At 37.8% G+C, this 19,264-nt stretch overlaps 1 protein-coding gene across 2 annotated transcripts in view; it reads right to left on the bottom strand.

The window, feature by feature from the left end:
• Nucleotides 1-19,264, bottom strand: part of ATG10 (autophagy related 10) — a 259,676-nt gene that overhangs the window by 6,154 nt on the left and 234,258 nt on the right. The window lies entirely within an intron of this gene.

Below are 19,264 nucleotides of genomic sequence, written 5' to 3'. Positions count from 1 at the left end.
TCTAAGCAGATGTTGGCCTGTGTCACCTTGCAGCTCTGCTCATTAGATGGTGCTTACTAAAGACCTGCACTTGAATCACATCTATTGCTCATTCCATATAGCAAGTAGATAAGAGCAGGCTTTGGATCTGTAGTTAAAAATTGAGCTAAGGCAAACCATTTAATCATTTCATATCTCTGTTTCCTTATCTGATAACTGGGACTAATGACAGCATGTACCTCATAGATTGACTGTGATCCTCAATGAAAAAAATGCCAGAAAACCATTCAAAATAATGCCTAACATAAAATAAGCACTTAGTTGGCTATTACTACTCAATTTATTGATATTTAAATAGATAAGAATAACACCTAGACATCCATAATATGACTCAAGTATGTTTTTATAATGCCCTACAACAAATATCCAAAAATAAAAAGCTCCTATGTAGTTACACAGCATAGTTAAAACATCACTGACTAGTGTCTAAATGTTTAGAAACACATGATAACTAATTATAACCAAGGATAGGAAAAGTCTGAATTAGTAAAAAGTCTATGTACATATAGCAGTTAGAATTATCAATATATTGATGTGTTAGTTGCTCAGTTGTGTCCAACTCTTTGCGACCTCATGGACTGCAGCCTGCCAGTCTCCTCTATCCATGGAATTCTCCAGGCAAGAATACTGCAGTGGGTTGCCATTCCCTTCTCCAGGGGATCTTCCTGACCCAGGAATCGAACCCAGGTCTCCTGAATCGCAGGCAGATTCTTTACAATCTGAGCCACAAGGGAAGCCCAACGGTATATATAGTCACTAGAATTATCAATACATTGATAGGACAAATTAATGGAAAATAATTTAAATGAATTTAAATTAAAATAATAGCTCAGGCACTTCAAAAACACTTCAGTAATATACAACATTTTAATATTCATTTTTCCTCACATAAAAACAGTTACATTAGTATTTAAGGTTATATGCTGATAAAATGCATGGTAATGCTTGTGCAAAACACCTTTTTAAATAATAGGGACTTTCATGCTTTGCTGAATGGCACAGATGGCAAAGAATCTGGCTGCAATGTAGGAGACCTGGGTTTGATCCCTGGGTGGAGAAGATCCCCCAGAGAAGAGAATGGTTACCCACCCCAGTATTATTGCCTGGAGAATTCCATGGACAGAGGAGCCTGGTGGGCTACAGTCTCTGGGGTAGCAAAGAGCTGGACATGACTAAGTGACTAACACTTTCACTTCATGCCTTAGAAGAGTTTTTAGAACAGCCTAGACAGTTTGTTAACGCAGGTTTAACCACCTAAGAAATTCTTTGTCTTTTACTATAATTAATAATTTGTATAATTAGACAAAATATATTTAAATGAATGTTTTTAAAAATCAAATGTTTAAATAGTATTTTAAAAATAAAAATTATATTGTTTTGGTAAGATGCTTTGGCTTGAAAAAGCCAAACAAGGAGATGTTGATCTTGTCAGGAACTATAAAAAGGGATATTTTGTAATCTTTTGAGAAAAGTTTTATTAATAAATAACAGTAGTAGTGGACTTCTAACTACAGCAGGATGACATGCTGCCAAGTTGCTGCCAAGTCGCTTCAGTCGTGTCCAACTCTGTGCAACCCCATGGACTGCAGCCCACCAGGCTTCTCCATCCATGGGATTCTCCAGGCAAGAACACTGGAGTGGGCTGCCATTTCCTTCTCCAAGCAGGATGACATAGAGGTCAACAAATCTCCTTGAAAAACAGGTATGAAACAGAACAAAATTGTCAAAAAACAATCATTTCTGGGATGTGAAAATTAACCAAAGGCAAATAAAAATTTTGATAGCTTTTTAAATTCATGAAAAGCAGCTAGAACGTCAAGTTAGACACAGAGACAGTCTGCAATCTTCTTGCCTAGAAATACTCCCATACCAACTCCACCCCCAACCCGGCTCCATCAACAGGGAGGTTTTGTGGGAGTGGAGCCAGCGACTAGAGAACCAATAGCAGAGCTGCCAGCAGGGCTGACATGCACATGTGCAAAGGAGATACAAGAAGGCCTGATGAAAAGTAAAAGCTGATGATGACTTGAACATTAACGAAATTTGGATGGGCTCCCAGCCCACATACATGGCCATAAATAAATGAGGGAAACCTTGTAGGCTTGAGGTATATAAGCACAACCTCTGTCTGATCGCTGGCTAACCAAGGTAAGCAGACGAAGCTGGAGACTTCATGGAAACCAGGCAAGAGCATGAACATTAAGAATAAAAGACAAAATAGAGACATCAATGGCCACATTTACAGAGTAGGCAAATTCAGAAGATAAAATCTATGAAAGTGACTAAAATAAACAGACAAAAATAATAGCAACAACAACAAAAAGGCAACCCTCAGAGAAAAATATTGGAATCCAGAATTGCTATTCTGTATTATCTAAAATGTCCTGCTGAGCTATCAGGGAAGCCCTCAAAGAAATTTATGAGACATCAAAGAATCAAAACAGATGCACACTAAGGGGGAAAAGTCCTTTAATAAAAACTGACTCTGAGTGGGCCTGATTATTGGATTAAAAAAAATTCAAAGCAGCTATTAAAACACGTTTGAAGAACTAAAGAAAACCATGATCAGAGTTAAAAGGAAAAAATTTTGATAATGACTGCACATAATTAATCTCAATCAAGGAACACAAACTATAAAAATAACCAAATAAAATTTTGGAGTTGTAAAGTATAATACAGAAGTAAAAAACTCACTAGATGGCTCAACAGTAGATATGAGATGGCAATAAAAAGAATTAATGAATTGGAAGATATATTAATAGAGATTCTACAATTTGAACAAAAAATGAAGACGAAAGAACAAATCTTCAGAGATCCATGAGGCAATACCAAGCATATCAACAAACCTGAAGTAGGAGTCTGAAAAGGAAAGGAGAAAGAGGCAAGGAAGACATTTGAAGAAACACTAGCTGAAAAGTTCTTAACGTTGATGAAAAACATTTAATCTACAGATACAAGCCTACCAACAAACCCTAAGTAGAAACACAGAAATCCACACCTAGACATATTACAGTTAAATGCCTGAAAGCCAAAGATAAGAGGAAATCTTAAAAGTAGCAAGAAAGTAATAATTCATCATATAAAGAGATATAAAAATACAATAATGGCTGGTGTCTCATCAGTCCAGATAGCAGCAGAAAGATATATTCAAAGTCTTAGGGGGAAAAACCCTAGACCTGTCAATCAAGATTTCCATATCCAGCAAAACTGTCCTTTAAAAAAATGAAGGTAATATAAATACATTCCAAAGGAACAGGCTGAGAGAATCCCTTGCTAATTCACTTGCCTTATACTAAAGGAAGTTCTGCAGGCAATAATACCAGAGGGTAACTGAAATCCACAGGAAAAAATAAAAAGCATCATAAATGGTAAATATAAAAGGTGAACTAAGTATTTTTTCTTCTCTTAGTTACTTTAATAGATAGGATTATATAAGCAAAAATTATAATACTGTAGTTTCGGAGAAGGCAATGGCACCCCACTCCAGTACTCCTGCCTGGAAAATCCCATGGATGGAGGAGCCTGGTAGGCTCCAGTCCATGGGGTCGCTACGAGTCGGATAAGACTGAGCGACTTTACTTTCACTTTTTACTTTCATGCATGGGAGAAGGAAATGGCAACCCACTCCAGTGTTCTTGCCTGGAGAATCCCAGGGATGGGGAAGCCTGGTGGGCTGCCGTCTATGGGGTCACACAGAGTCGGACATGACTGAAGTGACTTAGCAGCAGTAGCAGCAGCAGTGTTGGGTTTATAACATACATAGATGTAGTATATGTGACAATTATAGCACAAAGGAAGGGAGGGAATAGAACTATATTGAACGAAGTCACTATTATTTTAGCCAAATTAAGTCAGTATTAACTTATATTTCTAGTGTTAGAATGTTAGCAAGGGTATTGTTTTTGAGAGCATTTAGAACCCAAAAGAAGGCTAAGAGCCAGAGAATTGATACTTTCGAACTGTGGTGCAGTCAGAAAGCACCACTCTTGAGAGTCCCTTGGACAGCAAGGAGATCAAACTAGTCAATCATAAAGGAAATCAATTGTGAATATTCATTGGAAGGACTGGTGCTGAAGCTGAAGCTCCAATACTTTGGCCACTGGATTTGAAGAGCCAAGTCACTGGAAAAGACCCTGATGCTAGAAAAGATTGAGAATAAGAGCAGAAGTGGGTGACAGAGGATGAGATAGTTGGATGGCATCACTGACTCAATGGACACGAGTTTGAGCAAACTCAGGGAGACGGTGAAGGACAGGGAAGCCTGGTGTGTTGCACTTCATGGGGTCACAAAAAGTCGGACGTGAGTTAGCGACTGAACAACAGAAGCCAAAAGGTCCTTTTTGTTGATAAATAAATCATTGAAGTATATTATTAATCATGACCACTCTTCTAGCAACATGTTAAATGTACTATATTTAATTATGTGGTTAAATAATTTAGTTAACACCCAAATGCTTTCTCAAATCAGCTTCTCTTTTGGTAAATTAACCAAATCACTAATTACTTTTCAAATGCAGAAGGAAAATAATTTTTAAAATACTCAAAATAAATCCTTGTTTATATACATAATACTACTGAACACTACAAGGCTTTGAGTTATTAAGAATATAATAATAGGTATATAATATAGAAAATAGTTTCCTCAATGTGATTAGAATTTATATATTCCTTCATTCATTCACTTAGCAAACATTAAGTCTTCTTGTCTGATAATTTATATAATGATTTAACCCTAACTAAAAGGCAAAAAATCTATAATTTTTAAATGTAGTTAATCTTCTGGATATCTTACTGTGGCAGAAGTGAAAGAATTTAAAGTTAGCCTTGTGACTTAAGCTAACACTATTTTTCAGTAACAGTCAATGAGCTGATCCTGCTAGCCAAGCAATTTTGAATTCAGACAAAGTAAGGTAGAGAATTTACAAATAATTTGAGGCATTTGATCAGTGTAGACAATCTGGATAATATTCTTCAAAAGCCATTTTTCTGCAATAGTGATTTTTTAAGGCTTATGCTATCAGGAAAGATTATCTGCATTTTCTACTTTCTCCTTCAGACAGCCAGAATCAGAGATGAAAGCATCTTTAGTTGGTTTAGGAATTATGTGTTGGAGTTCAAGAAAATCTAAAATCCTACACCTTATTTGTTTAACATACCATTTTCAGAAATGGAAGAACATCAAAACTGTCAGGATCTTTTTAGTGACATTTCTTAGATCAATTCAGAAGGTAAATTTGTGTGAAAGTGCTACCATCTGCTGTCAGTACTAATGAACTGATGCAAATCTGCACTGAGAAAAATGTCAGTGTGGAAATGCATGCAGCCAATGAACTGTGTTAGGCTTACAACTCAATAAACACTTCTACTGGAACAAAGTTCTGCTAAATGGTTTTCCATGAAAATAGAAATGATGGGTCAGATTTCTATCTCTGAAACTCCAGAGAAGTTATAGTGGCACATTCTCTTAGAAAATTTAATTTAGCAATGGTTAAATGTCTCATAAAATAAGTCTGACATGAATACTGTGAATTGGTTTCAGAACTATTAGATACGACTATCACAAGGAAATGATAATACTGCACCTTCATTCTTACATCTAATAAATATGATGAGTTACTTGGTTCATTTCTTAATTTTCTTGGCTCTCTAGGACATCACAAATATAATTTCACGTGCTAAGCTTTCATCTAGTTTCATATTCCAGACTGATCAAATTTGCCTTCCACTCTGGGTACGTTCCTTAGAAATAAGGGTATCTCCCCATTCCTTCCCCTGGAGGCAAGGAAAATGGCCAATGAACGTCTACATTATCAGGTACTGTGCTAAGAGCTTTGCAGGGTCACCTTTCCCAGTAACTCTTTGAAAGTGAAAGTGAATTCGCTCAGTCGTGTCTGACTCTTTGCGACCCCGTGGACTGTAGCCCACCAGGCTCCTCTGTCCATGGGATTCTCCAGGCAAGAATATTGGAGTGGGTTGCCATTTCTTTCTCCAGGGAATCTTTTTTGAGACAGGCCTTAGTATTGCCACTGTGGAGAACTAGTTCCAAGAGATTATGCCTTACAGTCATCCAAGTGAGCATCCAAAGTACACGGCCATACCCAGCACCCTCTCATCCCACTGATCAGAGCTAGTGTCAAGGACTGCCCTCTACAGTCCACTTCTTCAAATATCTATTTTTAAAATTTCAAATCAAATCCCTGTCATATGTGTCTTTTGCTGATCTTCTCTAAGTTTCTTTGTCTTCTGTTTTACTACTTTCATCATTTATTTTTATTCAGTTCAGTTCAGTTCAGTTCAGTCACTCAGTCGTGTCCGACTCTTCGTGACCCCATGAACCACAGCACGTCATGCCTCCCTGTCCATCACCAACTCCCGGAGTCCACCCAAACCCATGTCCATCGAGTTGGTGATGCCATCCAGCCATCTCATCCTCTGTTGTCCCCTTCTCCTCCTGCCCTCAATCTTTCCCAGCATCAGGGTCTTTTCAAATGAGTTAGCTCTTCGCATCTGGTGGCCAAACTACTGGAGTTTCAGCTTCAACATCAGTCCTTCCAATGAACACCCAGGACTGATCTCCTTTAGGATGGACTGGTTGGATCTCCTTGCAGTCCAAGGGACTCTCAAGAGTCTTCTCCAACACCACAGTTCAAAAGCATCAATTCTTTGGTGCTCAGCTTTCTTTATAGCCCAACTCTCACATCCATACATGACTACTGGAAAAACCGTAGCCTTGACTAGATGGACCTTTGTTGGCAAAATAGTCTCTGCTTTTGAATATGCTATCTAGGTTGGTCGTAACTTTCCTTCCAGGGAGTAAGCGTCTTTTAATTTCATGGCTGCAATCACCATCTGCAGTGATTTTGGAGCATAGAAAAATAAAGTCAGCCACTGTTTCCACTGTTTCCCCATCTATTTGCCATGAAGTAATGGGACTGGATGCCATGATCTTCGTTTTCTGAATGTTGAGCTTTAAGCCAACTTTTTCACTCTCCTCTTTTACTTTGCCCTTCATATAATTTGTTTGGTTTTTCTTATTCATTTATATTACTTCTTTAGTATCTTTTGAGGATATTGATTCTTTCCATTCATTCAACAATCATAGTAAGCCCTGGGTCAAATGTTAATAACACAATGGTACACAAACAGATTACCCCTGATCTTCTAGAAGTTGCTGAAATATTCAAAATATTTTTTATTTCAAGATTGCTATTTGTTGTTAAATTTTGTTCATGATAATTTAGATACGAAATGCAATATTAAATAATTAAATCAATAATTTTTCTCCTGTTTCTTCCTTCATCATTTTTATGCTTAAAAAATCCTTTGTAGAATTAGAAAACCAGACACTTACCTACATCTATGTATAGTTTATCATGAAACGACTTGTCGTTTGCAAAGACAATTCTTTTTCTTACCTCCAGGGCTCTGACCATATACTTGTCTCTGCCTTGAACAGCCCTCCTTCATGTCTTACCTACTAATGTCCTTTGCTTCCCTATAGATCTCAGCTTTCTTTTCCCCAGCCCTGAATCAGGTACCCTCCCTCTGTGTTCCCACTGCACCCACGCCCAAGTCTACTGCTTAATTCTACACTGTCTTATGCAGGAAATAGACTGTTTACAGGAATCTTCCTCTAATTTCTTGAGGGCAGAAGAAATATTCTTATTACTATTTTAACCTCAGCATCCAGTACAGTGCCTTTCGTCTGGTAGTCACTCAACAATTATTTGTAGAATTACTGCATAAACAAAGACATCCTCCTGTGCCCATGTAAACAGATACTGGCATGTGCAGCCTGTCCCATAAAGGAGAATATTTGTACAGGAACCACCAATGACCTCTATGACTCTGTGGGAACATGAAAGAGACCGAGACATTCTCTCTCCTTGGCACAAAACCAGGGAAATCACCTCTTGTACACTTATAAGAGTCCTCAGATAAGAACTTCAGTATCTGTTTTCTGAAATATTTCCTCCAAAATATATCTAAGAACAAAGGAAAGAGTTTGAGGGCACGGTTAGGAGTAACTCTCTACATAAAAAACTTCTGTCAACTATTCAATATATTCTAAAATCTACCAGTTTCTACATAAAAATAATATCCTTTATTGTCATTTTAAAAAAGCTGATCCAAGATACATATTTCAGTTCTGTGAATTAGCCTACCCTCTGCCATACCATCTTATTCCCCTAAGTTTGTTACTCAGGCTAAGGAGCAGATCAAATACTACTAAAATATATAGTAAGATCATGCCATTCTACTTAACTCACTCCTTCATGCAATTTTGCCCATGCATTCAATAAACATCACTGAATGCCTATTGTGGGTAAGACACCATGCTAAACACTTGTCTATCTATCTATCCATCCAGCCACTCATTTATTCAAAAATATTTACAGAGCTATTCTATGCACCAGGCCCTATTCTAGGCACTGGAAACATAAGCATACTTGAGACAGAAGCAAAATCTGCTCTCACAGAGTTTATATCTAGTTTGAGGTACTAGAAAGATATAAAACAACATTCTATTGTCTCAGTCCTTGAGGTTCTGTTACACACCCAGGACTGAAAGTCCCAGATTTAGGGCAGAGTTCCAAAGATAAAACAAGTTTGTCACTACTCACTTCCCTTCCTTTAGGATTTCTAAAGAGAATGGAAAAGCAGATCCCCAGGGAGAACAGCAATGTCATCTGGTCTAATGATGGGAGATGGATAACAGGACTTGTGACCCGGAAAAAGAAAAACTGGTAAGAGGGACACCTTTTGTGGAGAGATTTATTTTCCCCCATCATTTTGAAAGGAGGCCTGGGGATGCTTCCTCCTCCACAGAAAACTGTGTAGGCAGTCACAGTGGCACTGGCATAGAATGAAATGCCCCCCATTGTAGAATGGAGGGTGTCCTGAGAAAGGCGGGTAATTGCCTAAGGCCAGAAAGGAGCTTATCAGTAAACTAAAGGAAAACCATTACACAGAGGTGGTCAGGCCTGAGACCCCACACATGGAGTGAAACTCATGGAATCCAGGTATCATGAGATAGTATCACTATTAATACTGTTTCCACCCTCCAGATCTAATGCTTATTGTAGTTGTGCAACATCTATAATGCCGTGTTGAATGCTCTGCAGTGGGAAACACCAAGCTGAATACAAGATGTATACATTTTCGTGACTGAGAGGGACCTTGAGTCAAATGAAACAGGCCATCTCTTCTCCTCATTTCTCTCCATGCTGCGTTAGGACATCTAATTCAAGGATTACAGAAATCACACTATAATACAACATTTAAAAGGCACAAACCCAGGAATATGGGAACTCAGAGAAAGAAAAGCTCACTTCTGATGAAGGAGAAACGAGTGGCAGAGATTTCCTGAAGATGTGGTATTTAACCTGGTACAGACCCTAGAGGATGGGCTTGGAGCATCCAGGAGGACTTGGAGCAGGGGCAGAGTGCAGCCACAGAGCTGGAGACAGAAAGGGGCTACTCTCAGTGTAACGGGAAGGGAACGAAGTGAGGGGCACATAGACTACCTACCATCTTTTGGATAAAACTAACAAGTTTGGTAAGTTGAAGAAAAAAATGCCTATTATTTTTTGTTGTTGTCTGCTTGGGTTTCTCATTTGTTTGTTTTCTTTTGTTTGATGTGTTGTTAAATGACTGAGGCAATCCCTGTAAATTCCGCAGTATTTACTGGAAGTAATCAACACTGGCACAGGACAAAGAAGCAAGGTCTGAAGTTCAATCCTCTCTTATACCTTGAAGAGACAGGGAAAAGGGGGGTAAGAAGATATATCCTAGTATACACTTCTAACCCTATTAAGTGCATGAAGATACAGTTAGAAAGACAGTGAGAAATTTTTTTTTTTTAAATGTGGAAAGAAATGAAAGTCTTGCCCAAGTACTCAAGAAAAGTCCCCAAGCTATGCTTTGCTCTAGCTGCACCTGTTGATACCTTGTGACCAGTTAGTTGGGAATAAAATTCTAATGGTGTCTGGGAAGGTGGATTAAAAAAAAATAGGACAGTTCATCAAATTCGTATGTTACACAGAAGCCACTAGGCTTCCTAGAATTTTTATTAAAAATTATAGTCATCAGAGCAATAGTCCTCAGACACCATCTCCTCTATTAACAAAAACTTTCCTTTCATGGCTCCAAAGGGAGTCCAGAAACGAATTCTCCTACCCCTGCGTAAATCTACAAAGGGCTCCCTCTTTAGGCTGCTAACAGCCCCAACTGCAACCCCTGGATTACAGAGTAGAGTTTTAATATATTTATAGAGTCTATATGAGTTGTTGCTTTAAGCAACACCATTAATATGCCAGAACTCTGAGTTCTCAGACTTATTCAGTTATCAATTTGTTGTACATAATTTAATCTCTCTGTATTTTGATATGGAAATGGAAATAGCACTGCTGATACTTCACAGAGCAAAAGGAGATAACCAACACGACCATTATAAAGCTTGCTGGGGGAAAAGAGCTTATGTAAATGTCTATTAATTAAACAGGAGCGGCTGCACAACTAGGTCAGGCGTGATGATAAGACTGAACAACCCACCCCAGTCATCAGCATCAAAAGGAAGAAATGAACATTTAACCCTAATAGCACTTGTTGGTTGCATTTTATAAAGAATGTTAAATTGTAATATTCTGTAACATAACACAGTAGCATATTTCAGACCAGCCTCAAAGAAGTCTTTGATAGAACGTAAACTTATTAGAGACAACAGCCAAAAACAAAAACACAAGCCAATTACTAATGAAGAAGTTGTAAAAAAGCTAATCAAAGCTCTCATCCAGAGAAAATGAGAAAATCTGAGCTCAGAATGATGTTGTATATTGATGAGATTTTTATATAGCATCATGGAAAGAAAAATAAAGTAGATTTAAATGAAGACAAAAAGGACGTTGAGTCTCTGTTAAAAACCCTTGTTAAGTTCCATATCAATGTTTTTATTAAAATGTTCTGTTCGGTTAGAAACACCGATTTTTCAAAGATATTCGATGGGCGGTACTGGCAGTACAGGACATACTCACTCTCCTCTCTCTAGTCAAATCCCTGAGTGTTTGGAGGGCCACACAGAACCTTCACTCAGCCTCCTCCCATTTTGTAGAAATTTGCTCATAGAGGTGTCTTATCGACCTCTCAGGCACTCAGAAATTATGGCTCCAAGACTCACGTCCAGACTCAAGAATAGAACTTAGCCTTTCCCTACCAATGCCAAGCCTGCTAAGAGTAAATGCAGCACTTGAACATGAAACAACTTGCAGGCATTACATTTGTTCTGTTTTTGTCTTAAAGGAAAACAATCGGGAGCCTGTGCTTTCCAAGCATTAATTCCCACCCCCCCTACCTACATTATATAACAGTGACATTTGGGGCTTACTAAGTTTATTTCTGGGATACTCACTAAAACAGTGACACCACTTTAGATGATGTTGAGGTTATAATAAAGTGGTGAATCAGCAATCAGAAAAGTCAAGGATTTTCAAGAACAAACTCACAAACAGCCTAATTTATTGATAACTAGATATTAATGTCTGGCAAATATCACATAGAAAGATGTTTTTAGAGCAAAAAAAATAGCAATTTATTAGCAGAATTATTTTTTAGGGTGATATCAAAATTTTAAACAACAAAAACATACAGATTTATTTTTAAGATGGATTTCTAAAATTCCACAGTGCTTTTATTTATATAATCAATATAAATTTCTATCAAAAGCACCCCCATTCATAGGTAACAGTTATTTCCTTCATGATTCTTACCCAGTTTTGATAATAAAAATACTCATTTTATTCCCAGAAGCAGACACCTGAAGCAGAGAGTGATTTAAGTTAAAATCAGTTTTTCTCTTTAGAAATGATATATGAAAGAAAATTCCTAAGAGATGTGATAAACTCATTAAAAAACCTGTTACTCATCTAATAATGAAAAATGTTAATTTAGCCACAATGAGATATTTCTCCATTTTAGACTACCGTTTGAAACCAGGTAACAGAAAAATGCTACTAATAGACTACAGTATTACAAATAAACTACAGTATTACAAAATCATACTCTTCAATATAAAAATATAATCATAGATTTTTTTTTCAGGCAATAACTATATCCTGGTATTTTGCAAACATAGGTAAGAAAGAGAAGAAAATGAAACATATGGGCAAGAATGGCAGTTTTTCATAGTAAAGATTAAAGATTTTTTATATTAAAAATATAAGCAACTTAATAATGTTAAGAGAAAAAAAAATTACACTCTAGTCCGATTTCTTGACCAAACATTTCTCCATAGTAACTTGTCAGAATCTTAAAAACTAATTTTTATAGTTTGGATCTAGCTCTGTATTTTTTTGACAATAAAGTCTAGGACTCCAAAAAAGAGTCTAAAATTGAAAAAGAAAATTGGTACCAGGAAATACACACACTTTCCACATGAACTCAAGAGTGAATCTGGATTTAAAGACTGAGCACTGAGCTCACCATTATTTCCTCCCCATGGTCTTTCAGACCAGCAAAGTCAATAAATCTCATGACCACCTCAGACTAGGTCATCTTCGACTCCTTCTTTTCCTTCCTCTTAAAGGTTGATTTCTTCTCAATTTCATTGATATCTACCTACCCACCATTCTATCATTCAAAGTTATGTATACAGTGAATATATAATTTTATGATTCAATTTTCCCTTTATCTCTTAACATTATTTCATATAATGAAATATATTCCTATATTTTGCATAATCCTCATAACTTCACTTTTAGCTATAAAACATTCCATCTGACTAATATATCATTATAGATATTCCACTGTGAGACATTTAGATTATTTTCCAGGTTTATATTGTTACAAACTGTGTGCATGTATGTGCATAAAATAAAATTTCAGGAAGGAGTAAAAACAGTGAGGATATTTACTGTATTATCACATTTCCCTCCAAAATGATTAAACTAATATTTCCACCAATACACACTGCTCCACTACTCCCTCACTGTTTCAAGTAGCACTGTCCTAATGTTACAAATTAAACCATCCGTTGAAATATTTCACAAAAACATCACAGATGCTACAAAGACTTGAAGCAATCAGCTTAGGCTTTATGCCACTTCTGACTTGGCCATAGGATGCAGCCTTTGGGAATTACTGACTTGATTCAGGAGAGCATATGGAAGAAGACTTAGGGCTCAGAATGGGGTTGGGTAACTCTCTTGAAGGTTTGTAAACACATCATGTCCCTGGATGATGCTTTTCCAAATTGGCTGAGGGAGGGTCAGCAGCTTTTGAGGAGTGGTGTGCCAACGCCTGAGCTCTCAGAGTGGGCTTGCATTATCCGAACTGAGTCTCCAGCAAGTTGGTACTTGGGTCTCAGAGGGTCATGAAAATAGGCCAGCAGAAATCACATTAACTAAACCTTATGCTCTCCTCAGATTCTGTGCCAATTGGTATAAATATGGCTACAGTATTATCATATCACTCTTCTAAGAGCTCTACTTTCCTTGGCAAGGGTCTGGAAGATAATGTTAAGTGAGAAAACCAGCACGCAAAATTGTACATTCATTATGGTTACAACTATGAATATGATGACATGAAACTTACCCAGGAAGAAAATGGCATCTAAAACTTTCATTTTGAGGCATGGCATGAAATAAGAATGAAAACTAAAACTGTGCACATCAAATTGATACAAATATAATTGAAAGTACGCACACCTGAGGGCATACACCATTTCTTCAATACTTAACTATTTTTACATAGGAAACAGCCCATGTGTACCAAGTACCTCATGAGGGGGCCATTCATTCTTTCCTGTCCTAGCTGGTACTCCTCCAGAAGCAGTAACAGTTGCCTTTTCCAGCATGAAGTAAAATTCACAGAGCCTCGATCCAACAGTACAGCCTCCCCATTTCTGCCTCAACAGGATCCAGTCTGACAGGGGACCTTCCATAAGTAGATCAAATGACAAACCCAGCTCCCCTTTCAAGGCAGGGGCTCTCTCCCAGGCATTACTAATCAACCTGGGAGCACAAATGTGCAACCTCCACACTGACCTACTGTGAAGCACCAGAGATACTCAGCCAAACCGGTCTACACAGAAACTGAATTTCTACCAGAAGAATATCAAAATTCTAGAATTTTACTTTCCATACTTGATTAGGATGATATTGTAATATTTTAAAATCTATATTCTTAATATCTAGTATTCAGAAAACATAAATTATAAAGGTAATTTTATACCTCTACTTTCACTTACACCATTACTCTGATTTATAGTGTTTTATTCCAGTGACTGATGTTTTTGCTTGCACACACCTACATTTTAAAAATATGTATCTACAAACCCCAAGGCACAAAGTTGTTCTCTAAAATTTTTCATTAAATAGTTGCAAAGGATATAATTTCCAGTATATTTTAAATATGAACAATTTTAAAAGCATACTATTTTACTTAAGCATTCAATGTTAAATAATACAATTGTCACTCTCCTAAAAGCATTCAATCAAAAATAAATGCCCCAGTGTTATTGACGATTCCTATCATCATTCATTTTAAAAATATATGAACAAATGGATATTTTATATTTTTCTCCTTGAATTCATCTCCATTCTGCTTCACTCAAAGAACTTTATCCTAATGTATATTTTATGGTTAAAAGCTTTTTATTGATCACATTCTTGTAAACAAAAAATAGAAAGATAAAAAATAGAGAGAAAGGAGTTTATTTTCCAAGATTTCCTGTGACCATTTTGCTCTAGGTATCAACTAAAATGTATGATTGAGTTGTCATTATAATTATTAGTAGCACTCAGTTGAGCAAAGCAAAATATTATAAAATTTGATAAATAAACATATAAAGTGAAATATTTTTTGAAATCATAGGTCAACAGCATCAGTTTGTACTATAGGTCATACTTTTTTTTTTATATATGTGTTTGAATTTACTTAATTCTCACAATACCCTTATTATTATTATCCCCATTTTATAGACGTAGAAGCTGAGGTTGAAAAAGCTTAGACTCCTCAAGGTCTCAGAGCCTGTATCCACAATGCTCCCTGGTTCTACAGTCCAGGCACTTGACCACAGTTCAGTGTTCCTGACTCTTAAAAATATGGGTTGGGTCCTGGAGAGTGAAGCAACACGCTCATGGTAAAGGATGGGGTGTGCTGTATGCCTCTCATTCACAGTGGGAGAAAGGCAAAAGGTGGAGGTGGGGGAGGAAAATCTCCATAAGGATCTTTCAGGCAGATGAATTTTATGAGAGCGTACATATGGAAGTAGAAGATCTGGAAATTAATTCCTGTATACCCACATATACTTTGGGATGACTTCACATCCACTCAGGGGTACATATACTCCAGTTTGAATGCCATTGGTCCACTCAATCTCTGACACAATAAAAATTAGAGAAGGTTTTGTGAAACATTTGGAATGCCTTTGAAACAAAATTTAATTAAAATTTAAATTATTTTAACCCTTGAATTTTATTTTAAAATGGCAGTTAATTTTCATAATTTGGAAGGACACAAATGCTAAAATGTTATAGGAGAGTAATAAGCATAACTATAATCCACATGATAGGTTTATAATGATTAGATGTAATGCATGAAAAGATAGCAGGTCAGTAATAGAGCCATGCATCAAATGCTCCTCTCAAAATCTTTATTTGCATTTCTATTACTGAAATCATTTCCTAATAATGAAGTTGCCATGAGAGAAGCTCCATTACTAAGGAATCACTGTTACAGAAACAACATTATTAAAGCATTGCTATGTACAGGAACTTTTATTAGGATGATACAAGTTATATATCATTGTAATAAAGCTTCCATTATAATCCTAATTGCATAAAGCTGTGTTTGAGTATAGCAATGCTAGAGCTGTAGGACTTTTAATAAAGTATCAAAATAATGCTTTGGTAATAGGATTGTTTAGAATACTAATACTTCAGGGAAGGCTCAACTGACTAATGGATGATGTTTATGTCGCTGATTATACGTGCTCTACCAAGAATTAAAAAGAAAAAAAGTGAAAAGAACTTTCATGTACCTAGTAGCATGAAGTGTGGAAATGTATGTTTTGAGGCATACATACTAGCTCTCTTTGCTATAACAGCTCAGCATATCCAATTCATTTACTGATACAAGGCAGCAAGTCACCAAATAGATACTTGTAATTGTGATAATTAAGAACTTTAATGCTCATATCTATGAAGATCTGGTAATCAAAAAAAAAATTAGCAGCACAACTACATATACCCACAGACATGTACACAGGCACATCTTAGGATCTGCCTGTTAGAAGAACCCCTGGAGAAATGTGAGGTTTTGGTGGAGACAGAAAGAGAAGGACAGAGACAGAGTTAAATACCAATTAGATAATGCGACAGAGACAGAGTTAAATACCAGTTAGATAATGTGAAGAACTGACTCACTGGAAAAGACCCTGATGCTGGGAAAGATTGAAGGCAGGAGGAGAAGGGGATGACAGAGGATGAGATGGTTGGATGGCATCACTGACTCGATGGACATGAGTTTGAGCAAGCTCTGGGAGTTGGTGATAGACAGGGAAGCCTGGCATGCTGCAGTTCATGGGGTAGCAAAGAGTGGGATGTGACTGAGTGACTGAACTGACTGAATTAGATAACTCTGAATGCTCAAACTACCACACAATTGCACTCATCTCACACGCTAGTAAAGTAATGCTCAAAATTCTCCAAGTCAGGCTTCAGCAATATGTGAACTGTGAACTTCCTGATGTTCAAGCTGGTTTTAGAAAAGGCAGAGGAACCAGAGATCAAATTGCCAACATCCGCTGGATCATGGAGAAAGCAAGAGAGTTCCAGAAAAATATCTATTTCTGCTTTATTGACTATGCCAAAGCCTTTGACTGTGTGCATCACAATAAACTGTGGAAAATTCTGAAAGAGATGGGAATACCAGACCACCTGACCTGCCTCTTGAGAAATTTGTATGCAGGTCAGGAAGCAACAGTTAGAACTGGACAGGGAACAACAGACTGGTTCCAAATAGGAAAAGGAGTCCGTCAAGGCTGTATATTGTCACCCTGTTTATTTAACTTCTATGCAGAGTACATCATGAGAAACGCTGGACTGGAAGAAACACAAGCTGGAATCAAGATTGCTGGGAGAAATATCAATAACCTCAGATATGCAGATGACACCACCCTTATGGCAGAAAGTGAAGAGGAACTCAAAAGCCTCTTGATGAAAGTGAAAGTGGAGAGTGAAAAAGTTGGCTTAAAGCTCAACATTCAGAAAACAAAGATCATGCCATCTGGTCCCACCACTTCATGGAAAATAGATGCGGAAACAGTGGAAACAGTGTCAGACTTTATTGTTCTGGGCTCCAAAATCACTACAGATGGTGACTGCAGCCATGAAATTAAAAGACGCTTACTCCTTGGAAGGAAAGTTATGACCAACCTAGATAGCATATTCAAAAACAGAGACATTACTTTGCCAACAAAGGTTCGTCTAGTCAAGGCTATGGTTTTTCCTGTGGTCATGTATGGATGTGAGAGTTGGACTGTGAAGAAGGCTGAGGGCCGAAGAATTGATGCTTTTGAACTGTGGTGTTGGAGAAGACTCTTGAGAGTCCCTTGGACTGCAAGGAGATCCAACCAGTCCATTCTGACGGAGATCGGCCCTGGGATTTCTTTGGAAGGAATGATGCTAAAGCTGAAACTCCAGTACTTTGGCCACCTCATGCGAAGAGTTGACTCAATGGAAAAGACTCTGATGCTGGAAGGGATTGGGGGCAGGAGGAGGAGGGGACGACAGACGATGAGATGGCTGGATGGCATCGCTGACTCGATGGACATGAGTCTGAGTGAACTCCAGGAGTTGGTGATGGACAGGGAGGCCTGGCGTGCTGCGATTCATGGGGTCGCAAAGAGTCAGATATGACTGAGTGACTGATCTGATCTGATCCGATCTATCAATAATTTCAACAATATAGTGATCCTTCTGAGTTATATGTAGAAGTTAGAGTTCAGACTTAAGTTCACACCAGAAAATTTTAGCTGCTGCTGCTGCTGCTGCTGCTAAGTCGCTTCCTTCGTGTCCGACTCTGTGCGACCCCATAGGCGGCCGCCCACCAGGCTCTGCCATCCCTGGGATTCTCCAGGCAAGAACACTGGAGTGGGTTGCCATTTCCTTCTCCAATGCATGAAAGTGAAAAGTGAAAATGAAGTCACTCAGTCGTGTCCGACTCTCAGTGATCCCATGGATCCTTTCAAATGTTTGGTTTGCATTTGCTCAAATGAAGCCAAATAGTGTGCTGTTCCCTCTAGAAGCATATCTAATATCTACCACCAGAGACCGCCAAAGAGCCATCCAATCACCCGTAGGCTTGGAGATGCTCCTTAACATACTTGCTGTGTGAAAATCAGCATGGAAGGCACCCAACTGAGACTGGCTTCAGCATAGGAGAAGGCAGCAGAGACCCTGAAGAGTGGCTCTGCCACAGCCATATCAGATAATGGGACCAAGGTATTTTGGTTTTGAGACCACTTATGGCAGCTGAATTGACTTGAAATCTGCATGGAAAGCAAAAGTGCTTTCATCTTTGAAGACAGTGTCTCCTTTCCATAGGTCCCTCTTGACCTCTGCCTCCCAGATGTGCTGAACTACAAACAGCTGGGTGGGAATTAACTTAGAGCCCAGGAGGTTTATTTTCCTTACTAACTCAGGTGATCAAGATCAAATATGAACCTTGCCCTAAGGCCTTCATATTATCTCAGGGTAAGGTACAATATTTGTTTGTTTTACTGTATGGTCAGCTGGAATGTGTTATTTTTCAGAATTCTAATATTCTCTCATTAAATATGATCAACCCAAAATAATTTGAACTGAGACAACGAGCGACTTGTCTATTTCTAAAACACCTACAAAAGTTGAAGTCTCTTGACTTTGGAGTCTGTGACATTAAGAGAGCGAAAGGGCTTAGTTATTCAACGGGTCAACTAAATGCCTGCAACAACAGAGGTACCCAAAATATTTGAAGACATTTCAGCTTCCATGAATTTGACTGGAATGTCAAATCAGGTAATTCAGAAAGAAACTATCTGAATTTCAGCATTCAGATGAGTTGGCAGTTCACGATTCACTACTATCCTTATTTTTCACATCTTTCCAATTAGGCCTTGCAAGGAAAGTCTAAGTTCTCATTGTGACAGGAATAGAGTTCTTACACGAAAGCCTTACATCAACGTGGT

Source organism: Bos indicus, chromosome 7, assembly GCF_029378745.1.
Source record: "Bos indicus isolate NIAB-ARS_2022 breed Sahiwal x Tharparkar chromosome 7, NIAB-ARS_B.indTharparkar_mat_pri_1.0, whole genome shotgun sequence".
NCBI lineage: Eukaryota > Metazoa > Chordata > Mammalia > Artiodactyla > Bovidae > Bos > Bos indicus.
This window is presented reverse-complemented; position numbering and strand designations above follow the sequence as displayed.